At 44.8% G+C, this 26,313-nt stretch overlaps 1 protein-coding gene and 1 pseudogene across 2 annotated transcripts in view; one reads left to right on the forward strand and one right to left on the reverse strand.

Annotated features, from left to right (window-relative positions):
- The window catches only part of Ankrd11 (ankyrin repeat domain 11), an 85,031-nt gene that overhangs the window by 40,651 nt on the left and 18,067 nt on the right, over nt 1-26,313 (reverse strand). The window contains exon 1 of one of the 2 annotated variants that reach the window (XM_013035669.1): nt 5,550-5,715. The exons of the other annotated variant lie outside the window; for it this stretch is intronic. The gene's annotated coding sequence lies outside the window, so the exon portion shown is untranslated. Of the gene's footprint in view, nt 1-5,549; nt 5,716-26,313 lie in introns of those variants that run through there. 2 annotated transcript variants of the gene reach the window in all.
- Nucleotides 3,824-4,886, forward strand: LOC106000390 (annotated as a pseudogene).

The following is a 26,313-nucleotide window of genomic DNA, read 5'->3' on the forward strand; positions in this document are numbered from 1 at the left end:
CGTATCATGTCATGTCCCCTTTCCAGTGCTGACACCAGTGTGTGTGTGTGTGTGTGTGTGTGTGTGTGTGTGTGTGTGTGTGGGGTGTGTGTGTGTGTGTGTGTGTGTGTGTGTGTTGGGGGTGGGGTAGGGCAAAGGGATGGACAGATAATGAACACTGAGCTACAGGTGAGGTCTTTGCAGTCACAACTAGTTACTCTCATGGGGACTGCAGCAAAACCTTCCTGTGTCACCAACCTTCCTTAATAAAGCTTATTAAATTGTCTGTCTTTTTAGTATTCTGTGACCAATGAAAACATACAAAGCACTTCTGGTATATACCATGTATTACCAGGAAAAGCATCAGAGCAAGATTAGCTGTAGGTGCTTGAATACACCAGTCACTAGTGCTCAACCCCTTATACAAAGTGGTGTACTGTGTGTATAGCCCTGCATACTTCCTGTATATTTACCTCATCTCTAGATGACTTATGGTACCTGACAAAATACTGCGTAAACAACTGTTATAGATACTGTTTAGGAAACAGTGACAAAGACATCAGCCCGCAGATATTCAATAAATGATCCATCTTTTCTTCTAACTTTTTCTATCTCCAGCTGGTTTAAACTACCAGGGCAAAAGGAAAAAGTGAAGCCTGTGGACAAGCCCAGAGAGCAGGAAACTCCAGTCCACACTCGCAGTGGGTTAAGGATAAGAAGGGGAAGTAGTCCAGTGGGAAACAACCTCATGCAAATAGTTAAAAGGAAAAAAGAGTTGAGGTGTTGACATAGGCATGGAATCCTACTGCTTGGAAGATGAGGCCAGCCCCAGCTGCACAGCAAGACCCAGTCTCAAAAAGTAACGTATTCATTCACAAAAGTAAAGTCACAGTTAAAAACTTGAATCAGGGCCTGGGAAGTTGGCTCAGTGGTAGAGTGCTTGCCTCATATACATGAGGCACTGGGTTCATTCCACATAAACAGAAAAAGCCAGAAGTGGTGCTGTGGCTCAAGTGGTAGAATGCTAGCCTTAAGCAAAAGAAGCTCAGGGACAGAGCCCAGGCCCTGAGTTCAAGCCCCAGAGGACCAGCAAAACACTCTCTCTCTCAGCAACAGTGACTCAAATGACATGATCTTGGGCTGAAGGTGTGGCTACAGTGGAACACAAGCAAGCACCCCCAGTGCTACCCAGAAACAGCATAACATTAACACAGAACTGATGGCCAGAACGTGAATTGAATGCAGACATGAACTGAGGCTCACAGTAGGTGCTAACATGGGATTAAGGAACATCTGGGTTGTGGCATCAACAAAGCTGTATCCCCATGTGAAATACTATAACCTAGCTCCTGCTTACATCACTCATGAAATCTATCCTGCACAGCAGATTTAAGTATCAGGGGTAACTGTGCCAATGAAAGGCAGCGAGGGTCTTTTAACCAGTCGTAAGAAATGCCTGCCACGCTTGGACAGGGAAGGTGGCTCAGTGGTAGAGCACTCGCCTTGAATGCACGAGGCCCTAGGTTTGATTCCTCAGCACCCCATAAGCAGAAAAAGCCGGAAGTGGTGCTGTGGCTCACGTGGTAGAGCGCTCGTCTTGAGCTGAAGAGCTGAGGGACAGTGCCCAGGCCCAGAGTTCAAGCCCCACAATTGACCAAAAAAAAAGATAAAAAAGAAGTGCCTGCCATGCTAGACAGTGGCTCAAGTGGCACAGTAGCCTTTAGAAAGCAAGAGGTCCCGAGTTCAAACCTCAGTACCACCAAAAAGAAAAAGGGGAGGCGAGGGGAGAATGGGAATGGTGGTCCACACCTGTAGTCCGAGCACTTGGGAGAAACAAAGAGGATAAGGAGTCTGTAGTAAGATGGGCTCTACAGTGAATTCCAAGCCAGCCCAGCTATACTACAAGACCCGGCCTCCAATGCCAGAAGGAAGGGAGGGCTGGCCAGCCACAGGCCTGAAGATACTGAATCATCTCAAGCTGGGATTATCACTCAAGGTCACTTTGCCAAAAGGAAGAAAGCTCTTACCAACAATACAAAGAATGCCCGCAAATCAAAGGAAAGACAAATCATTTAATATAAAAATGGACACAGGCTTATACAAGCACTTTACAGAAGAGTGCCAAAAGACAAGTATACAGATAAAAAGTCTCCAACTTCACTAGTAGTCAAGGAAATGGAAATTAAAACCAAAATAATATGCTATGAATTGGTAAAGATGTCAAGCAAGGAAAACTGATTCATTCTGATGAAAGTATAAAATGAACCTTGGCACCATCACTTCAACTGATACAAGCATATTCTAAAATCCAGCATATTCTAAAATTCCCAGTTCTGGGAACGGGACCAAAGGAAATGCACCAAGAGAATGTGCAAAATATTTATGCAACTTTTTTGTAATAGGCCCAAACCAATAGTATTCTGCTATGAGGTAAACAGGGAATACAGCAAAGAAACAAACACAATAACGTGAGTAAATCTCACAAATAATATATTTCCATAACTTCTCCAAAACAATAAATACCAGTGCTTGGGGCCGGTCTGGGGTGAAATGTCGATGGAAGGCTGAGGCCTAAGTGGGGTTTCAAAGTGAAGGTCACACAGGTATTTGCTTTGAGATATGTGAATTGTGCATTTTGATTTTAGGAACTGCCAGGGAGTTGTGCTACATTTCGCAACAAAAATGTTAAAAACTGGGCAAGTGAGGTAGGTCTAACAGGTGACATATATTATTCCCTGGAAGTGAAAGTACTACAGACCTTGAGTACCACTTGTCTCTTCTTAAGTGGTCCTAGCTGGTCACTCTGAGAACAACAGGACCATCCCAAGGTTGCCTGGTACACCGAGTGAGTGAACTGAATCTGTGTGCATAGCACACAGCATAGAAGAGGAACCTCTAACTTCTGACAAGGTACAGGTAAGCATACAGCTCTGGGAAGATGCAGATGAAAAAGGCTGGAAAGGGATTAGAAATACTTGTATTACACAAGAGGAATTAAGATGCAGCCGTAGATGAAAGAGGACAGAAATGTAAATGTACGTGTTAAAGGTATAAATGAATGACTAAAAACAGAAATCGCAGCAAAGCATGGAAAACAGAATAAAACAGTGAATCAGGAAATCCTGCAAGGCTTAGCTGTAGAGAAGTGGCCAGAGAAGCCACACACAAATGACGAGGAAGGTCAGAAGGCTGTGGCTGTCTGAGCACTGCTGGAGGGAATGTGAAAGGAAGGAGGCCCTGGGGAGGCTGTGAGGCATCACCCTGAAACCCAGCAACCCCCTCCACAGGCAACGTGCTCTAAACCACGGACAGAGAGAGACATGAAGGCTGTATATACAGGGCGACTTGGCACCACCTACTAGTCAGCCGCTCACAGCAGGTTAAAGGACCAAGATTTATTGCCACCCAGTGCTCTTCATGTCAAAGTGGACAGAACCAGGAGAGAAAAGATGGGCTACCAGCTGCCAGTGGCTCACGCCTGTCATCCTGGCTACTCAGGAAGAGGCTGAGATCTGAGGATCACAGTTCAAAGCCAGCCTGAACAAGGAAAAGTCCATGAGACTCTTATCTCCAATTAACCACCAGAAAACCAGAAGTGGCACTGTGGCTCAAGCGGTAGAGCGCTTTCCTTGAGCTGAAGGGCTAAGGGGCAGCGCCCAGGCCCAGACAGAGTTCAAGCCCTATGACACACAGACAGACAGACAGACAGACAGACAGACAGACACACACACACACACACACACACACACACACAGGGTATAATTCTAAGTATACTTAGAAATGTGGAGGAGCACTAATGATAACAAGTAATAGAGGTGATCTGCAACTCCTCATTGCAAATGCTATGGCCACAACAGAACAGATCCCCCTCAAGGGCTCTGTGGGGTCATCCCACTTTGCCCTCTCAGGCTCTTGGGATGGAATGCTTTGCCTATGGGATCTCCCAGGACGAGACAATTTGTAGGCCATACCTAGGAAGTGCTGGGCTTGGCCTTCTCCTCTGACACCAGCACAGTGCCTCTGGATCCTGAGTGTACGCAAATGCCCAGTCCAGGATGAGAGTCGCTCTGAGTGGGTGTCCTGTGTCCACGTTTCACCCAACAGCAGCAACCTTATCATTATCTCCTGTGGCTAGGACAACCAGGTATGGAATTTGGCTAACAGTAAGCTGAAGACCAATCACACTGGCCACAGAGGCTACTTGAACATGGTGACCATCTCTCCATGTGACTCTTTCTGTGCTTCAGGAGGCAAGGGTGGCCGGCTCATGTCATGGGATCTCAATGAAGGCAAGCACCTTTACAGACTCTAGATGATGGGGACAGCAGCAATGCCCTGTGCTTCAGCCCAACCACTACTGGCTCTGTGCTACCACAGGCCCCAGCACCAAGATCTGGGACTTAGAAGGCAAGATCGTTGCAGAGGAACTGCAACAAGAAGTTAACGGCACCAGCAGTAAGGCAGAGCCGGCCCAGAGAACTCTGGGCCTGGTCATCTGATGGCCAGACTCTGCTGGCCACACTGACGGCCTGGAGCAAGTGTGGAGCTGACCACCGGCACTGGTTAGGAACACGTGGCAGAGCTTCAGATGTAAACTGACTCTAAAACTGGAAGAGAGGAAGATGAGTAGAATGTACAATGGCTTAACATGGTCAATCCATGTAATCCGCCTGGCTAAGGAAGAAATCACAAACGACTAACAACTAGTTCAGAAAAGCATTGGACAAAATTCAATACTCATGAGAAAATCACTCAGCAAAGCAAGCGTGGGTAGAACAACTCCCAACACACAGAGACATCTGAAGGGTGACAGCTGTCATTCCAATGGCAGGTGTGATGTCAAGGGTGTCTGCTCCTTGCTTCTGGCTACACCCTGCTACTACAGCCGTACTGGAAATCCTGGCTAGCACAGCAAGGAGAAGAGGAGGAAATCAAAAAGGAAGAAATACGACCATTTCTATCTAAAGCTGAAACAACTGTTCATGTAGAAAATAAAAAACAAGGGCTGTCAAAGTGGCTCAGTGGTAGAGTGCTTGCCTTGAGCTGAAGAGCTGAGGGACAGCGCCCAGGCCCAGAGTTCAGGCCCCACGACCAGCAAAATAAAAATAAATAAAAAAAAAGAACAATACACAAACAACTCCTAGAAATAACAAAGGTCCAGCAAGGCTGCTGAATACAAGATCAACACCAAAAACTCAGTTTTGTTTCAATGGATCTACTTGCATGGAGCATAAGGAAACAAACACTGGCATAAATGCTGCTGGGAAGCAGAGACAGGGCATCTCTCCCCTAGATGAGAGGAACATGTAGTGGCTTTCAACCTGGCTGTGATCTACCCTTGGTCTCCTCAGCAAAGAAAAGAAAATTATTAATACATTCAGATGGCATGGGGAATCTCCAGATAACTCTGCCGTGTGAAAAAGCCAAACTCCTGCAGATGACCTGGGCCACCCATGGACTACCATTCTGCAGTAACAGCACCGTCCATCTCAGAAACCAGCCATAGATGCCAGCAGACGGACAGGACCAGAAAGGCTCCCAGGAGCATCTCACGACAGTGGCGTCCCCACCTGTGTACATTAATGTGGGGTGGCTGCAGAACATGCACACAAAATCAAACTCCAGGTCTAATGCACAATCTTCAGTGGGCTTCTGGCTGAGAACTATAGTAGTACTGTTGCTTCTGGGAGATGCAGGGGGCTCAGGACACGAATATTGTTATCACTTCCCAGGAGTCTATAAGTGTTTCAATGCAGGGGAGCTCAGAGGACACAAATATTGTTATCACTTCCCAGGAGTCTATAAGTATTTCAAAATACAAAGGGCTTTGCTAAAACAAAAACACAAGAGTCGAGGAAACTTCCAGGTGTGATAGAAGTATTCTACTTTTTTAAATTGTGGCGCTAGATTCTTGATTGTACGTATTTTCGAAAACCCAGTGAACAGTGCATTTTAAAAGAATAAATTTGTGTGTGTGTAGTGCTCTACCATTTGAGCCACAGCTGCTCCTTCCTCCTCCTCTTCTTCCTCCTCCTCCTCCTCCTCTTCTTCTGTTGCTGTTGTTGTTTTGGGGTCAGTTAATTGGAAATAAGAGCCTCACAGACTGTCCTGCTTGTGCTGGCTTTGAACTGCAATCCTCATAGCTAGGATTACAGGCGTGAGCCACTGGCAAAGCTCAGCTATAAATGAATTTTATGAATACCAATTGTAAAGTGGTTTAAAAGTAAATGGTAACAGTACAATTTTAATTTGTATAGAAAGAGGAAAGGGGCAAGGTAAAGAGGATGTGACAGTAGATAAAGCCTCATGAATTTACATGATTTAAAATAATAAACAGCTAGACAGAGTGGTGTATGATTGTAATCCCAGAATTTAGGAGAAAGAGCAGGAGAATGGTTAAGTTTCAGGTCAGCTTGGGTTATAAAAGGCCTCGCCTGGGCTGTATACAAGCCCTATCTCAAAAATAAGCAAGCAAACAAAAACATTTTCAACAAATTGAAAGGCGTAAGGTATCAGACCATTGTCAGGGTGCTGGAGCGTACTGGTCGCCAACCACCATACCAAATAATACTGCAGTGTCTCAGTTTCTAGGGTCAGACATGGGCTCTTGGCACCTGCAGTTGGGCACTAGGAGTCAGCCACTGGGTGTTGACCAGGGACGGAGCATCTACTTCCCAGACAGAAAAATTCTTCTAGATTTTGGCCAATTTCTCACTGTAGAGACTTGAAGTGTCCATCCTATTTTTTAGAAGTGAATTACAAAGACCAGTCATAGTCAAATGCAGGAAGGAGGTTCTGAAGGAAGCTACAGACACTACCATTCTAGTAACTTCTTAGTAAACACGGCCATGTGACTCTGCAGTACTAACCTCCTATGCCCCCCCCTGTCTCTCTCTCTGTCTCTCTCTTGTTAGTTGTGGGGCTTGAACTCTGGGCCTGGGTGCTGTCCCTCGGCTTTTTAGCTCAAGGCAAGTGCTCTACCACTTGAGCAACAGCGCCACTTCCAGTTTTCTAGTGGTTTATTGGAGATAAGAATCTCACAAGACTTTCCTGTCCTGGCTGGCTTTGAACCACAATCCTCAGATCTCAGCCACCTGAGTAGCTAGGATAAAAAGCTTGAGCCACTGGTACCCAGCTCCTATGCTCTTAAGAAAAAATTTAAACAAAGACTCTAGTTTCTTTTCAAAAGCATCACTCTTGGTAGTTGTTTCAATGATTATTCTGAAACTACTGAGTAAATGGAGTGACATAGGCCAAAGGAAAGCTTTTCAGTACCTTGAGGAAGCTGAGTTTTGAAAAGTAGGAAAGGACTGGCAGGTGTAAAATAGAAGACAGCAGGTAGAAGCGTTCCTCTGTTTCAGCTGGAGTTGCCAGTCTTACGTCCTACTCCATTTTGTTTAGAACTCCTCAGGTCTCGGCATTGATGAAACCTGTGAACCACGCGTGCACCAGGAACAAGGGCCTTAAAGCATCCTTCTGCTCGAGGGGACAAGCTGGCAGGAGTCAGGGAAGAGGAGCTTTCACAGACGTGTCCCCAGACAGGACACGCCTGCATCTTCACAGCTCTGAAACTAGACTGAAGTGTAACTGGACTGCTAAGAGGCACAGGTCACAACACGACAGAAATTTAGTTACATTCCCAATGGCAAATGTACTGGACAATCTATATTTTCCTCCTTTTTCTTTTCTGTTTTGTTTTGGTTTTTGCTTTTGGTGATACTAGAGTTTTGAACTCAGGGCCTTGTTCTTGAGTCATGTCTTTGGCTTTTGTTGCTTAAGTTGTTTTTCTGAACAAGGTCATGTTCTGAATCGTTTCATGTTTATACATGGGCTACCCTGGTCCAGAATCCTATTTAAACTTCTGATGTAGTTGAGATGGCAGGCCTGCACCAACATGTGCACCCAGCTTCTTACATGTTGAGAGGGGCCTTGGGAACTCTTCCCAGCCTAGAGCCGCCGACCATGCCAATCTCCACAGCCAAGTGACTAGGATTGCCGGTGTGAGCCACCGCACCTCGCCATCTTTTCCTTCTTTAGCACCAGAAAACTTCAAGGACAGGTTCTTAGAATTACCTACCAAAACTTTTTTTTCCCTTTCACTGAAACAAAAGCTGTTTCTGAATCTGTTTCTTCTGTAACAGAGAAGCGACAGCATTCTGCTCCCTGGGTCACGGGGTGAGACCCCGCGGTGTCTGCATGCAGGGTCTCCTCTGCTCTCTCTCTCTGGCCAGATACCTCTCTAGTGATGCCCTCCCAGCCCTGCAGGACTTTTCATTCCACTCCAGTCTGCTCTCCAAATCTGCAGTCATGGAGGAACAGGAAGCTCTGTGAGTGGAAAAGCATTTGCAACCCAGAGCTGATAGGAATGCCACTCTAGCCCAATCCCCTGTTTTCCACCTTCTGTACAATAAGGGCATGATTACATCCCTTGGAGGATTCTGGCGACCAAATAAAAGGTGCTCTGTAGCAATAAAGCTGTGCCTACTAACTGGAAGAGCACTGCAAGGAAACGAGGTACAGGCTGGGTGTCCCTGGATTCAAAGCCGAGTACCGCACTCTCAGAGGCCTGGGCTGTAAGAAGCCGCTGCTCAGAGAGCTCTGATTTCCCCCTCCGCGTCTCCCAGGTGGCAGCTTTGGTGCAGCTGAGACAAACTGTCCCTTCCTGCTGGAAAAGAATGGAATTCAGCAGAAGGTCCAGCCTCCTCCTCTGCTACCTGCATTTACCATCTTAGTACCTATGTATGGTTTTATTGTCATGGCACAGGTTCCACTGTTCAGAATTTAGTAGCAGCTACAAAGAACCAAGGCATAACCCCAAGAATCCTAAACTGTTCCTGCCCAGCATTCTCAGGGGGCACAGGCATCTTTTGGAGTATGCACACATGCCTGCACAGGTCTTAGTAGACACTAGATCTGGAGGACACAGCCCCATGAATGCAGTACTGCTATCCCAAGGAGTTAAAACTTTTCCATCATGAACATGGTCCTAAAATTATTGTGGGGCATGCTGAACAAGAAAACTGAGCACAGAAAGCACAGTTGCATGGCCTTTCCCATTTCTACGCTCTGCACCAGAGAGGTCCATGTGCGACCAACCACGAACCTGCCAGCACAGGACTATCGGCAGAGTCGCCGCTCGTGTCAGGGTTTGTGCTAGGCATTGTATTCTGTGTCTGACCCAGGTAAAGACTTGTGTCTACCATCACAGCGTCACTGCCCTACACATATTTCTTTCTTTGCTTTCTCTACCCACCTCTTGGCCTTCCCTAATCACCAGCAACTGTGGGTCTTTAAACTGTCTCTCTCGTTTCGCCTTTTCCAGATGCCATGGAACATCCCGGCACATCGTGTTTTCAGATGGGCTTCTGGTAGTGTATCTATTTCAGGTTCTTCCGCGGTTTTCTGCTTTGTTCTCCCCTTAACACTGAATAATCTTCTCTCTAGTACTGAATAACATTCCATTGTCTTGCTGTACCACCATTTATTCATCTATTCACTCACTGAAGGACGATCTGGCTGCCTCCATTTTTGGCAACGAGGAATAAAACTATTTTTCTTTTTTGGAGGTCTCACTATTTAGCCCATTCTGGCCTCAAACTCAAACCTGCCCTAGGCCTAGTATTACGGCTGCACAGTCATGTCTGGCTTATAAAGTGAAATATCAGAGTATAAAATTTCAGAAAGTATTACACTCACCGCCACATGAGGAACATCATTCTGTTATCACCTGTTATCTGTGCTAGTGCATATGTGTGTACAGTGTGTTGTAAGCAGAAGCTTTTCTCATTACAGGAAACAACATTTCAGAAACAGAAATGTTGCTTAACTAGTTCAGAGCTCTCCATTTGCTATCAGGTATGCCTATAACAGACGAGAACAAAGCGGTTCTCACGCCCAGTAAGGTGTGCTGTGGGGGGCAATAAAGCTAGGGATATGAACCAACTGTGCGCGCGCGCGCGCCTGCGTATGCACGTGCGTGTATGCGTGTGCATGACTAACGTTGGATTTCTGGCCTTGGATTCATTCTGGAACTCAAAGAAATAAAGCAATGGGATGCTTGTCATTTCTACTTCCACTAAGCAGCCTTGGCTTCACTATCACATGTCTCCTCTTCTCTGGCAAGCCAGCCTCTGTTCATCAGCTTCATCCCCCAGAAGACTGAGGTCCTACCACTTCCAACCCAGGCTGTCACTGGGCACAGTGAATACAAAGTGATGGGGCTGGGAAGGTGGCTCAGTGGTAGAGCGCTTGCCTTGCATGCCTGAGGCCCTGGGTTCGATTCCCCAGCACCATATAAGCAAAAAGAAAAAAGCCAGAAGTGGCGCTGTGGCTCAAGTGGTAGAGCGCTAGCCTTGAGCTGAAGAGCTGAGGGACAGCGCCCAGGCCCAGAGTTCAGGCCCCACGACCGGACCCCCCAATAAACCCACAAAGTGATGTGATGGTGGGGGCTGCCATTCAGGTAGGTAGCCAGGAGCTTTGGAGATAGCCAAGGCAGGTGAACCGGCTAGACCTGAGCAAGGACAGCTCAGCACAGGCTCTGTCCACATCCCTCTGAGCAAAGAAGCTACCCACCAAGGACATAGCTTGTATGTGCATACGACCCTGAATAAAACAGACTCGAACTGAGATTAAAAAAAGAGGTCCACTATCAAGAGAGCACACGGCCCGTGGTGGAACCCATATACTGTGTACAGGGGCTCACTGGATTCCAGAAGCAAGGGAAGAGCACGTGGCAGTAGGCTTTGTGTGCACCCAGGGTCCGTGGTCGTGAAGTAAGGGAGACATTACTGGGGGAGACCTCTGTATCTTCGTGATTGCAAAGGTGTATGTGACGTAAGACCTATTACCATGTATTCCTATGTGCAATTTCCTTCACAGCGGTTACACCTTAAAGAACAAGACAAAACTGGCCCTCTGACTACTGTTCAACAATATCCAACAAAGACACCCTTATTTTTTTGTCTTGGTACCAGAATTGGTACTCTACCACTTGAGCCAAAGCCATACTTCTGGCCTTTTGCCGGTTACTTGGAATTAAGTCTCAGGGACTTTTATTTTCAGATTAGTTTTGAACTGGATCCACAGGCGCCAGCCTCTGGAGTAGCTAGGTTATAGGCGTGAGCCACCTGGCTCCCGGCGTCTGGAGGTAAAGCTGAAAGGGATGACGCCAGCCCCTTTCTACTCATGAGGCCCTTGTTGTATTCCACCAATGCACAGTAGCCCTCCCAGGCCAGGACCAGACAGCAAGGCATCAGGGTACTAGAGTGAGCAGAGACGGGCAGAGCTGCAGGAGATCTGCACTCAGGAGTCACTGTCACGAGAAGCTTCCAATAGCCAGTTCTTATGTGGTGCATGTGGGAAGGGACAGCCGTACTGCCCCCTTTACAGGCCCTACAGGCCATACTCAGCACTGCTGTGCACGAGTATGGGACTATGTTGGAACGAAGCCTCTTCACATACACACCTCTGGCTAAAACCACAGGTCTCAATCTCAGCTGTATGGAAGCCTCTTAGCTGGACTCCCAAGGATTACAGCACACAGAACTCAGAGGCCTGCAAGAGCAGGTCAGGTCGCGGAGGAGGCTGAGGGGCCCTGGAGTCAGTGTCAGTTGAGTATTTCTGGGTTCCTCATAGATACACGGGCAGCTGGATGGCTAGACACTTGCCCTTGCTCTTGGGCCACAGCAACCAGGACCATGCAACATGCTTCGGGTCACCCAGAACACGCTCAGGTCTTTTATTAAGGTTTCTAAACTAGGATGTAAAGGCCACCATCACAGGAAACTTGAGGTAGAGTGTTAACTCTGGTGACTCAGGCTTCAGTAGTGCAGTTCCCTGCCACATAGCCAACACAGCCCAGTCCCCCAGGCACCTGTGCTACTACATCTGGGGAAATTTAAGAGATACTGTGCTGTTTTTAAAGGACAGAGTCAAGAGACTTATTTCTACAGCCCGAGTGGTACCTGGTTGAAGTGCAAGTACTGTCACACTCAGTAATCAGACAGGCATGAGTACAGCAGGCTTGGGTCCACGAGCACCTTCTAAAAGAATGCCAGGCCCACGTGTGAATGCTAGTGCGGCTGGCGCTCTTCCCAGCCTCCTCTCAAGTCAGCATCACAGCCACCCACTGCCTCCTTCTTCAGTACTGGCGGGAACCCCACTGCTTCAACAAGATAGGACATTCAAGGGGTGCCTTAGAAGAGGCATGGCCGTCCAGGCAGCATTCACCCATGCAAGGCCAGGGGAGTGGCCCAGGAGCCCAGCTTGTCCTGAAACTTAGCCTCTAGAGCATGACTAACATGCCTCACAAATTACCCCCCCCCTTTTTGCAATTATCTGTTCTAGGGATCTGATTATAAGGCAGGACGAACTACAAGAAAGAGGATAAAAGGGTTTCAAAAATATAATGTCCAGCTACTTGGGGGGTGGGAGAAAGGAAAGAGTTTGAAGCCAGCTGGGGCAAAGTTCATAGAATCCCATCTCAAAAACAAAACCAAAAAGTGGGGAGGTGTTGAAGGAAACATCCCTCTAGTGGTAGACTGCTTGCTTAGCAAGCATGTGTCAGGCAGAAGGGGAGCGGAAGGGAGGGAAAGGAGAAAAGGAGAAAGGCAGAGGAGGAGCTACAATGTCAAACGCCAGAGCAAACAGATGAATGGAGATAATCGGTTGAGCACTGCTTATGAAATGCCAGAAGGGGAAGGGGTGTTCCTAGCTCAGACTCCTTATCATCATGTCCACTCAATCTCACAGGGCTGGCATAGTATGTATGATTTTTGTTTGTTTTTGACAGTCCTAGGGCTTGAACTCTGGAACTGGACACTGCCCCTGCATTTCTTTGGCTCAAAGCTAACGCTCTACCACTTGAGCCACAGTTCAACTTCCTGCTTTTTCTGAGTAGTTTACTGGAGATAAGAGTTTCACAGACTTTCCTGCTGCGGCTAGCTTTAAAGGCTAGCTTTAAAATGTGATCCTCAGATTTCAGTGTCCTGGTAGTTAGGATTACGGGCATGAGCCAGTGGTGCCCAGCAGTTTGCATTTAAAAAAAATCTGTACAAGAATACACTATAGACAAGTCCAACTGTACAAATAATATATTTATCTCTCCTCAGTAACAGAACACCACAACATAGCCTTGACCACACACTTAAGCACCTCAATCCAAAAGATTTTCTCCTCTTCTCTTTGCCTGAAGATCAACGTTTTACACCCTTTCTGAGGTGAGGGTCCTGGCCTCCACACTCAAGAGTACTAGTGGGATACATACAACTCTGTCACCTCCTGTTTTTCCCTCGAGACCCCCTCACGGCATTTTAGCCACCACATCAACCTACCATGTCACTCTGCTACTCAGGATATCCTCTACAGGGGTCACCGCCATGGTCATCCCCAAAACACTCATCCCAAGCACAGACCAACACAAGCACACCTTAGTGATTCAGGAGTCCAGTCCACGCTGTGGCTAGTCTGATAGGGCTCCTTGCTGACCCCTCTCCTGCTGAGCCAGGGTAGCCATCTGCTTACAGGATTCAACAAATGCCTTTTTTCTAAAAAGTCAATAACTGCTCTGACAAAGGCCTGTCTGAGCAGAGATTCCGCACCCACATGCATGCTCTGCTCTTTTAAGGAGCATCAGGAGGCAAAGGAAAAAACAATTCACCAGGAACTCTGATGTCATTAAGGATGTGTTATACTCCAGTACAGTGTAATTCTGTTCATATTTAGAATTATAACAGGCAATACTATAGTACAGGGAGAAAAAGTGTTTGGAGAAGTTCTGTATCTCAGGACAGTCTTATGGTCTGAGTAGCAGTGAGCCCCACACATCCTCACATTGTAACTTTACCCCAATGGAATGGGTCACTGGAAGATGATTACGTCACGGGGGTGCAGCCTCATGAATGGAAAGAGTACCCTTACAGAGCCTGCGCACTATTTTCCACAGAGGTATCATCTAAAAACCAAAAGGGAGCCCGCACCAGACACAAATTTTTCTTTACTCTGGACCTCCCAGTCTCTTAAACTGGGACATAAACTGTTGTTTCTAAACATCTAAGTTTATGCAAACTAAGACAGGAGTTACAAGGGGAATATGACTCAAACTAAACTTAAAACCTGTGTACTCTAGTCAAATCTGAATCAGCTTTCAACCTAAAAGGAGTAATAAAAACAGAAACATACATTTACCTGGAGAAAAACAGGCTTATGGTACCCCTTCTCAAATAGTGAGCATGACTACTAAGTTAGAGGGTTCCAAGACTTAGCTCCTTTGCAGATTACCTGAGCAAACTTTCTTACAAGAGCTAGGTTTCTAGCAAGAAGAAAGAAGATAAGCCTGGAGATGTACAGCCAAGTGCTGTCAGTAGTAGAGCTCCACGCAAAGCCCTGGGAGCAACCACAGTCTGCCAGCCTCTACCTTCACGCTTCTGGCCTCCAAAACCACGAGGACAGATTTCTGTTGTTTACTAAGTCACCAAGCTGGTAGCAGATATTCACAGCTGTCATAGGAATGCATCTGAACAAAAGTAAAAAAAAAAAAGAGTAGATGACCCCATGAGTGTGAAGTCAGGATAAATGGCCCTCTCTGCCCTCAGCCTTAGGGACAGCTACTCTTGGACTGACTCCTGGAAAACTGGAGTAAGGCAGCCCAGACTTCAGGGCTAGCTCCAGGAAAGAAAGCTTGTACTTGGAGGAGCATCAATCTGGCTCATCATCTTACATGATGTCAAGGAGATTTTACCAAGAAACTAGATGTGCTTATAATGAGCTCAAATGATTCTTGTTTGGCCCTACTCAAAGTGAAAGACTGGCATGGAAAACCACTTTGGAGGTGGCAGGATACTTACTGTCCTCTTGGAGGAGGGCTTTAGGGGCCAGGACCAGCCCTCACATGTGGTCAAGCTAGCTGACCAGGTGTATCCAGGACATACTCCCATGCCAGTCCAGGTTCAGCCTTCTACCAGAGGCCAGCAACCCGAAAGCTAAGAACATCTCCATCTTGGAAAGTAGCTGTAGGTACCACTGCAGCATATGACACACTAAAATGCAGGTGAAACAAGTTACAGTAGCTAAAATGTGTCAACAGCGTGGACTCAATCTACTGAAATGGAAAAGAAAAATCAGGTTAAGCAATATGGCTAGGTACCAGTGGCTCAGGCCTGTAATCCTACTTACTCAGGAGGCTGAAATCTGAAGATCAGTTTGGGCAGGAAATCCTTTGATACTCTCATCTTTAATTAACCACCAAAAAAGACAGAAGTGGAACTGTGGCTCAAGTATTAGAGTATGAGTCTTGATCAGAAAAGCGCAGGAACAGCACCCAGGCTCTGAGTTGCCAGGCCTGGACTGCTCCCATTGTCCAGGGCTGCTGGAAGACCTCTGTCAACTCACCGCCACAGTAGAAGCGAATTCTACTATTAGGTATAGGCTACGATCAGAGAGGTATAGGTTCTTTCTTGGCACAACCAAAAGAATAGCACTAACCAAGTATGCCTCAAGGCTTATACCTGCCAACTAAACAAGAAAAAGAAAAAGTTGAAACCTGGTAGAGCCAATCAATAGACATCAGAGTTAGGTCAAACTCAAAAGCACTTACTCTTCAATGAAAATATATGACATTTGTAAAATGTAAAAAGCAGGTCTTTTTAAAAATCATTAGCTGTTACTATATGACATTTGTAAAATGTAAAAAGCAGGTCTTTTTAAAAATCATTAGCTGTTACTACTTTGTGACAAAGTGAAAAGAATGAAACAGAAAAGAAGAACAGGTCTGGGAAGGTGGCTCAGTGGTAGAGCACTTGCCTTGCATGCATGAGGCCCTGGGTTCGATTCTTAGCACTACATAAGAGGGAAAAAAAGCCGGAAGTGGTGCTGTGGCTCAAGTGGTAGAGTGCTAGTCTTGAGCTGAAGAGCTGAGGGACAGCACCCAGGCCCAGAGTTCAGGCCCCATGACTGAACCCAAAAAGAAAAAAAAAAAAGAACAAAGCTCAGAAGATATAACCCATTTTGAGTACATTAATCCTGACACAGCCAGGGCCTGCACATAACATACATGTGGATCCTCATGATACATACAGTTTTACTTCATTATAACATCAGTGTGGTATTCATTATTTAAAAAATATCGATCTTTATTTGGGAGGTTCCCCCCAACTTTATACTACACTACAATGTTACAATTAATATCTGTATGTATGCTTCTCAACTTATATAAAAGTTTATAATACAATTGCAGTAAACTCCCTGTAAATGCTTTCAAATGTCTGGTGAAGCTTTGGACAAACACGCCCTCTTCAATTTCAGATTAGGGCAGATATTTTTTGTTATAAATTAGCAAGAAAAGCCGGGTACTGGTAGCTCACTCCCGTAATCCTAGCCACTCAGGAGGCTGAGAATTGAGGATCGTAGTTCAAAGCCAGCCCAGGCAGGAAAGTCTGTGAAACACTTATCTCCAATAAACCACCAGTAAAACCAGAACTGGTACTGTAGCTCAACGTAGAGAGCTAGCCTTGAACTGAAGAACTGAGGGACAGCGCCTAGGACCAGAGTTCAAGGCCCATGACTGACAGACAAAATGAATGAATGAATGAATATCAAGAGATGAGGTTCATGGTTAAATAACCCAGACAGGAAAGTCTGTCACACTCTTATCTCTAATTAGCCAGCCAAAAGCTGAAGGTGGAACTGTGGCTCAAGTGTAGAGTGCTAGCTTTGAACACAAAAAAAGCTCAAGAGATGGTGCTCAATTCCTGAGTTCAAGCCCCAGGACCATCACATACATATGCGTATGTACACACACACACACACACACACACACACACACAATTATAAACTCAACTGATAATATGAAGCTCTTTATATAATAAAATGATAAAATGAAGGGTTCATTAGGACCCATTTCTAAACTCCCCCCAAAAAAGATAGGATATAGATACATGCATAGTCCTTGGAAAGGTACAGCTTTTACACTATTCTCAAAGAGCAAACAACCAACAAGATTTACTAAGTCATCTTATCTTTCTGACGAGTAAGAGATGGCTGCCCTGTGAAGTAGTCACAGGGTACTTTACTTTCCAGATAGTTTAAAGTTTTGTCAACACACAGAAGAAATGTATGTATAATATAAATGATTTCTTTAACATGTGCCCAGGAAGAAAAACATAATTCATAATTCAAGTCCTTTGAAGAAACTGTTAGAAAAACATCAAATTACAAACATAATTAAGATGGCCAGTGAGGAAAGGACAAAGTCCATAGTTCTTTCTCTGAAGGATGAGATAGGCCGAAAAAACCAAACGAAAACACTGATGTCCTGCTCCGCCACGGGAAGGAGACAAGAGATGAAACAATACTATGTCTCCAAATGTCTCTGTGTAAAATGAATCAAAAGATCTTTTATTTGGGTGAAGCAATCGAGCAGTCAAATCAAAAGAGAACAGACGAGATCAGGGTGATCTTCAGATTCCCACAGGCCAAAGGACTGGTGCCCTCCTGTGAACAGATGCCACTAAACAGCACCCCATCGCTCCAGAAGGGCGGTGTGGGCTGCCGGCTCGTCACCTCAGCAACGGCTCTAAACATATGTGCAGTGACACCAGCTGTAAATAAGAGGATACATACTCCTTTCTCCCAGGGCCCTTCAAGCTCTTAATATGTGTGCATCAAGCCTAAAGCAGGTAAATTCATATTGTCAGGTAAGCCTTCGTGAGTCAGTGAGTTTCAACCAAAACAGAGGGAAAGGTATGACAACTACATGGGCAAAGGTTTGAACTAAAAACTACAGGTTAAAAAAAAAAAAAACTTTCCAAAAAGAATGAATTCTACAGAAAGGTGGTACCTCACACCTGTAATCTTAGCTACTCAGGTGGCTGAGATCTAAGGATCACAGTTCAGAGCCAGCCTGAGCAGGAAAGTCCATGAGACTCTTTTATCTCCCATTAATCACCAGAAAACTGGAAGTGGAGCTGTTGTTTAAGGGGCAGAGTGCTAGCCTTGAGCTGAAGAGCTCAGGGACAGACTACATCCAGGTCCAGAGTTCAAGCCCAACGACCAACAAAAAAAATAATGACTCCTAGCTGACCCAGTGGCTCATGTCTGCATTCCCAGCTTCTCAGGATGTTGAGCTCACAGGATCACAGTTCAAAGTCAGCCTGTGCTGGCTTTGACCCTTATCTCTAATTAGCCACCAAAAAGCAGAAATGGAGTTGTGGCTCTAATGGTAAGAGTACCAACCTTGAGTGGAAAAAGCCAAGAAAGAGCACAGGCCCTGATTTCAAGTCAGTCTGTGTACATGCACACCCTACACACACTCAATCTTTCCCAGAGAAAGTAAAGGGCAGGCATACTGTACATGGAGTGCCACCTGCAAGACAAAGTTCTGGTGCCCCTGGCTCATGCTTGTAATCATAGCTACAGCTATAGTCCAGTGACTGAGGTCTGAGGCTAGCCTGATCCAAAAAAAGGAAAAATCCAAGAGACTCCATCTCCAATTAAACAAAACAAACAAAAAACCAAAACAGAACTGGAGGTTTAATTCAAGTAGTAGAGTATCAACAAAGCAAGAAAACTGAGTAGGCTCAAGGCCTTGAGTTGAAAATTAGCTAGCGCCAAAAAGATTAAAAAAAAAAAAGTACTGAAAAGAGATGGACAAAAGAATGAAAATACAGCGGCTGGGAAAGTGGGTCAGTGGTAGAGTGCTTGCCTCACAAGCATGAGGCCCTGGGTTCCATTCCTCAGCACCACATAACAGAAAAGGCTGGAAGTGGCATTATGGCTCAAGTGGTAGGAGCGCCAGCCTTGAGCTGAAGAGCTCAGGGAGAGCACCCAGGGCTAGAGCTCAAATCCCATGACCACCACCACCAACAACAATGACAAAAGAATGAAAATACAACAAGAATTGTACAGATGTGGAAAAAGAATGAAGAATTCAAGAATGGTTCTCTTAAGGAGTAGGGCAACCTGTGAAGGAATCCTAGTAAATCAGCTGAGTTCTACTTCAGCAGATGAGCAAATTAAAACTATTTACCCCCAAGAAGTAGGCCAAGTTTTAAATACATCTTTTAAATGACTAAGAGGTATGTTATTATACCTTTAACCATGACCAGAGTAAGGAGAATATTTGCACCAAATGTTCTACAAATGAACCCCTAACAGAAACCATTTGGGAAGCCTGTTACCCTCCAAGTCTTCTGTGGCCAAGATCTCTAGAGAACCCCAGACTCCTGAACTGCAAACCAAGCAGCACACAATGTCTGACCTGAAAATGTCCAATGCAACAAGAAGGGTGAAAACCTCTAGAAACAGCCACACAAATTCAAAGCATAGGAACTAGATCCCAACATTCTTGAAGATGGGCCAGTCTTGCTCAAGAAAACACTGTGTGGAAACATCTACTCAGCCTCTTGGCTTTGGATGGAAACGGAGTAAAACAATGGAGGCACCAAAGTTAAAGGTTGGATCAAAAATCTGGGAGAGAGCAAGGGAAGGGGTGATATTGTCAAAAAAGAAATGTACTCTTTACCAGACTTACTTAACAGTAACTTCTTTCTACATCATCTTTATAATAACAATAAAAATGAAATTTAAAAAGGAAAAAATAGCTGTGCACCAGTGGCTCATGCCTGTAATACTAGCTATTCAGCAGGCCGAGAACTGAGGATTATGGGTCAAAGCCAGCCTGAACAGGAAAGTCTGTGAGACTCTTATATCAAATTAGCCACCAGAAAATACAGAATGGCACTGTGGCTCAAAAGTGGTACAGCTCTAGCTGTACCAGGTCCTGAGTTTAAGCCCTACAATAATTAAAAGATGAGCAGCTTGGATTTTATTCCAGATCCTACTTTACTAAGAGTTTGTAAGACACTGAAGGTATTCATAAAAATAAGATACTCGCAAGCACCAACCCTTTGCATTAAAGAACAAAATCCAAATGCTACCAGAGAGATTAAGAGGACAGATTGATAGTGATGACACTTCCAACCACCAACACTTCTCACTGATGAACAGAACCTGAGTGCCACCATGATTCGTTAAAATAGTTCAACCAGAGCCAGGAAGTACAGAAATATGCCTGTTCTCCTTCTGAATACTGGAAAGAAAGTAAAAGAACTGAAGAAAGAGGAGGCGTCATATTCAAGGCACTTCCCTTGTCTTAATCCAACACAGAGAAAGTTAAAGGATGTGACCTTCCCTGGGCCTTCTTCTCAGAGGAAGAGATGAGGAACAACAGTTAGAAAAGAGCTGAAGTATCAGAAAGTAGCTTGTTTAAAGCCTCATCCAGAGATGGATGGATCCAAAAATGGCTCTCCCAGGAGCCATTTGTTCCCAAGAAAGAACAAAAAACAGTTGCTTCTCAGCAGCCTTTTCAGCTGGCATCAAGAAGAGAGCTACAGTGTAAAGAGCATAGATGGTGAGCGCTTGGGGAAGTCAAACTACAGACAGAACAGAAGCAGGAGGAGCTGGTCACGCTATAGAAAGAACTGGTTCAGAAAGTAAACTCGATGTAAAAGTACCTGACCACGGAGAAGAGTAAGTAACCTGCTAGTAGCCATGTTGGATCCGTATCCACTGAACTCGCCACAGTTCACAGCTCAGCCCAGCTGCCACTAGCTGTGAACTGCTAATACTGCCTGGCAACCACACCAGGAGTGAAGAGAAATCCATTTCTCCATGCTCATCTACCCAGGCCTCACACAACATCCCTGACAAATATGGGCACTGACTTTGCTGGTGACGCTTACGAACATTTTTGATGGTGGTAATGAGACTCAACTCATTTATGCCTCAATCAGATCCCTTGTTGTTATTCCTTCAATCAGCAGTTGATCTTTTGACTCAAGTCAAGCCCCTTGTGTCAGCAGAAACCGGTATCAAAAGCTAGCGCAGGTGGTTTAGGCCTGAACTGGTAGCTACTTGGGAAACTGAGGTCTGAGGATAATAATTTGAAGCCAGCCCAAGCAGACATACTCCAAATGCTTCTCTTCAATTAACCAGCAAAAAGCCAAAAGTGGAGGAGTAACTCAAATGGTAGAGCGCCAGCCTTGAAGGGAAAAAAAAAAGTCAAGTGAAACACAAGGCCCTGAGTTCAAGCCCCAGAACCAGCACAAAGAATACTCTCATGGACTGAGACTACTACTCTATACCTGGTCTGGCTTGAACAGAAACCTTCATTCAGATCATAGCCTTCAAAGTAGCTAGGATTGTAGGTGTGAGCTAACAGAACCTAACTCTTTTTGTGTTGTTTGGTGCTGGTCCTGGGGCTTTTTTGCTCAAGGCTAGCATTCTATCAGTTGAGCCACAGTTCCTCTTCTGGCTTTACTGGGGTTTAATTAGAGTCTCAATGACTTTCTAGTCCGAGTTGGCTTCAAACCATGATCCTCAGATCTCAGCCTTATGAATAGCTAGAATTACTGCTGGCAGGCTGCCCTCCTTTTTCATATATGTATTTTAATTAGAAAATCAAGATAAGTAAACCTTGATTGTGACTCAAGTGATATAGTACCTACCTAGCAAGCATGAGGCCCTGAGTTCAAATCCAATACCATTAGGGGAAAAAATGGGGAAAGTATGAGTTGATATATGTTCTCTCCCGCCACCTTTGGCTCCCAGTTTGAACTCAGTGCCCTGCATGAGCTAAGATGTACTCTACCACTAAGCCATTCTGCTGGTTATTTTCAAGATATGCCAGGGCCAACAAGGACTGGAATCGTCCTGTGTGCGCGTTCCCTGTCAATGAGCTAACAGGCACGCACCACTGAGAAGGAGTCTGTGCCCAAATTCGAGGCCTCCAATCTCCACCTCCCCTCCCAAGCAGCTAGAGCCACAAGCTTGAGCCACTTTATCTAACCACAGCCCACATTCTAAGACAAAAAAAAAAAAAAAAACAAAACAACTTGAAGTCTAGTGCTGGTGGCTCATGCCTGTTATCCTAGCTACTTAGGAGGCTGAGATTCTGAGGATCATGGTTAGAAGTCAGCTCAGGAAAGAAAGTCCATGACACTCTTATTTCCTAGTAACCACCAAAAAGCCAGAAGTTGAGCTGTGGTTCAAAATAGAGCACTAGCCTAGGCAAAACAGGCCAAGGGAAAGCACACGAGTGCACGCATACATGCGTGCATGCACACGCGCACACACACACACGCACACACACACAATCTGATATTTCACACAGCAAAAATGCATTTTAAAAGTTCCATAGTGAAAATACTCCCTTCTTCTCTCCACTCTATCCAATCTACAGACCACACTGAGTAGCTAGAACAATGTCTTACATAAAATTCAACTTGATTCTTCTCATAGAAAACCACTTGAGACCTAACATACATTCTTCACTCTAATCATTAAATACTGAGATTCCAAGGAAACACACAATTCTATGTTAAAACGTGAGTAAAATTAAAGACTATTTACTCCCTCAAGTGTCTGCAACGATTAACTTCCTACTTGGAAATGGTGACAGAATGAAAAGCGATAAAGGAAATTATCCCTTACATTCTGAGTTCAGGATATGAAAATAATATGTATCCTATACTCATACCGGTTTAATGTTCCGAAACCTAAGTCCATTTTCTTTAAACAGTATCTCAGCTGCCAAAAAGACAGAAAAACCAACATTTTAAGCTCTAATACTTTTTTTCTTTTTTGGTTGGTTGTTGGGCCTGAACTTGAGGCCTGGGCGCTGTCCCTCAGCTCTTCAGCTCAAGCTAGCACTCTATTACTTGAGCCACAGCATCACTTTTGCCCTTTTCTGCTTATGAAGTGCTAAGGATTGAACCCAGGGTCTCACATATACAAGGCAAGCACTCTACCACTGAGCCACCTCTCCAGCCCTAAGCTCGAATACTTTTGTTTTATATATTTTGTTTAAAGTTGTACTTCTGGTGAACTTCTAATATGAAAATCAGCTCAGATTCATGGCTTTCTGAATAATTTATTACTAAAACAGAATGTGCACATGTATGCGCTGAGAAATGTGGAAGAGATACAGAGGAAAGCTTAGGGCTGATCGGAGGCAAGAAGAGGGGATTCACAAAATCCTAGGTCTTTGCTCTGGATTACGATTTACTAGATAACTAACTGGATGGGGGGTTCACTGCAGTCAAAAACAGAGCAGCAGTGAGTCTGGTCAGTGGATGACCAAGGAACAGCATTCATAAACCACTGAGTTCAAAGGTCAAAGTCCAGTATGAAGGACCTACAGTTCATGTTTTAGGAAACATTTTAAACTTTGAAAAAGAAATTAAAATCCAGTAAAATGTTTCTAGTATCCTCTATATTTGGCCTGATTTGATCTTTGTTTGTCTAGCCTTAAAAGAATCCCTGTCTTGTTCCAACTGAATATAGTAATTAACGGAATGAAGATAACTTGAGAACAAGACCATAAGAACTGTTCCAGGTGCACCCAGTCTGCTAGTTCAATATGTGGTCCAAGAAGTAGCTGCAAATTAAACTTCAGTACCAAGGGTCTCTCAGAGCCTGGCTCCACTACTACTGGCTGAAATGGTGAGTGAGCAAATTCATCTTTCTCAGTTTCTCCATCCATAAATTGGGGAGAGAGAAGACCATCATGTTTTAAGCCTTTGAGAGAATTAGATGATCTGTGTTCTATAGAAAAGAATCAGCACACGGTAAATGCCCAATATGCATTGGCAGCTCCACAGCCCTCTTAGGACACTCACTGGGGTTTAGCCAATCCATTTCAGATCACGCTTGTATGGTGCTTCAAGCTCATGTTACTTTACTCAGAGCCTCTGCCTAGCCTCAGCCAAACAAATGACATGAATTCCTCATTATCTCCTCGTTCCCCAGTAAAAGAATTCAGAGCTAAGATTCCCCTCCCCTCCAGGCAGAACCTCCACAGGCCACGCTGTAGAGTCAGCACATTCTCTATAGATGTCTATTGTCTGTGTATCTTTCTGAACTGGCGGACACATGTTTGACTGATTCCCCTTAAATACACACACACACACGCACGCACGCGCGCGTGCGCGCATCCTGCCCTCTCCTATCTAAAGGCTACCTTGGCATCTTGAAAATTAGCTCTCGTTCTTGTACTGGAAGACAGGCAAGGCCAGGGCCAGGGCCAGGGCCAGAGTTAAGGCCACTAACTGTCTGAATCTGCCCAGGGGTTCCAGGGTGAAAGGGACAAAGAGGGTATCAGAGACGAAAATAGGCCAGCAAGAGAGGTGTCAGAGCGGCAATCTTCATCCACAAATGGCGAGAGACAGCATATTCCAAAGGAGCAAACGTGCAGGTTTTTGTCTTCATCTTTGAGCAAACAACAAACCACATTTTCTTTGGTTCCATGTAAGGCTTCTTATGGAAAATGCCAGTGAAAACAACAGTTGCAAGAAATGAAAGCCACAGAAAAAAGGTGTAACACAGGACATACTATATATAGCAAGAGCAGACAGGGCAGGAAAGAGCTAAGAAGGGCTCAACGAAACTCTGAACAATGACCAGATCCTACTTCTACAAACTGCCTCCAGGCCTTGACAGGTATGAAAATCTGAGTGTATCCACCACCCAAGAGCAAAGCCTGGGCTGGGAAGGTGGCTCAGTGGTAGAGCACTTGCCTTGCGTGTCTGAGGCCCTGGGTTCGATTCCTCAGCACCACATAAGCAAAAAAGAAAAAAGCCAGAAGTGGCGCTGTGGCTCAAGTGGTAGAGCGCTAGCCTTGAGCTGAAGAGCTGAGGGACAGCGCCCAGGCCCAGAGTCCCCAGGACTGGACCCCCCCCCCCGCAAAAAAAGAAAGAGCAAAGGCTAACTAACAAGGTAGCAACAGAAAGAAGTGCACAATTTCCAATGCAAAGAACCTACAGAGAAAAGGACAAGTCATCTATAACATGTACAATATGACATGAGAAAACTAAACACAAATGTTTATAAGAGGATTTCAGGAGACACATGTGTATATATAATACAAACATATAATACATACAATGTGTGTATACATAATATATACATATAATATATACAATGTATGTGTATCTATAATATATATTATATTATATACAATTTATAATATATAGTATGTATAATATGTAATGTAATGTGTATATAATGAAAGATAGTTCTAAGCATGTATGCACTTATGTCTTTATTAGATCCTCCAAGAGCAAAAACCAGAGAAGCCACAGCCATTAGAGAGAAAACATTAAAATATTTAAGGATGGCTCAAAGGGGCAACCACCACCTAAAAATTCCCACAGAGATTTAGAAACAGCAGCAGTTATCTAATGAAGCAAAGATATAATACCTGGCCAAAATCACACAGCACTGCCATGAGCACCCAACCATACAACAGAACTACAGACTAATGATAAATACCCACCTTCTTTAACCACAAACCAAATTATTATTATTTCTGATCCTTTTCTTAAGTGCAACATGTATAGACTGAAACAAGACAGTTTATGGTAGAGGGATTTTCACATTTGTTACCAATTCTCAACAAATCCGAGAAGGATCCAAGGAAGTGGAAGGTCCCAGAAGTGGGCATAGTTCTCTGGCTATAGGATTTTTTGGACTCAGTTGTCCACTGAACTTTGAAAAACAGAGAGGATTATAAGAGCAATTGTAAGAGCAGCAGAATGTACTGAGTAAAGTGTTTCCAACCAGACATTGCTGTCCAAACGCCGGTGAAAGTAATAAACAACAAAAGCCCCCATCCCCTCCAAGGCAGCCGTCAGGAGCCCCGAGGCTGGTGTGGTCCTGAGCTCCCAGGCCACTGGCTAAGGAGCTACTGTCAGCCAGACAATTTCCAGCATGAACAGTTCAGCACCTAGGCCTGTGTCCTCCCATTCATAAATAACCAACAGACAGAGGTAGGGATTTGGAGGAGAGAGAAGGGCTAAAAAGGCAGGTGCTGGAGGAAGACTTGAACAGACCAGGAGTATACCTGCAGAAAAGAAAGGTGGGCATACACAGACTTTCTTTAAATACTCAGTGTCGATCTTGTTTGTTAGATCTAAAGATCATATCTCTAAAGTAGGTAGGCTGAGAAGTATAGTGTTCCAACTTGCTACAAAACATGTGCTTTTGCTGAATGCTGGTGGCTCATGACTGTAATCCTAGCTACTCAGGAAGCTGAGATCTGAGAACTGCCATTCCAGGCAGATTAGGAGATTCTTATCTCCAATTAACCAGCACAAAAGGTAGAAGTGGAGGTGTAACTCAAGCCTTAACCTTGAGCAAAACAAAAACAAAAAAAACTAACCAAGAACTGAAAGTCATGAATTTAAGACCAAGTACCAGCATACACAACAACAACAACAACAGCCAGGTTTGGTAGAACACACTTATAATCCTACCTACCTGGGAAACTATGTTTGGCTGTTT

The sequence above is a fragment of the Dipodomys ordii genome, unplaced genomic scaffold, assembly GCF_000151885.1.
Source record: "Dipodomys ordii isolate 6190 unplaced genomic scaffold, Dord_2.0 Scaffold217, whole genome shotgun sequence".
NCBI lineage: Eukaryota > Metazoa > Chordata > Mammalia > Rodentia > Heteromyidae > Dipodomys > Dipodomys ordii.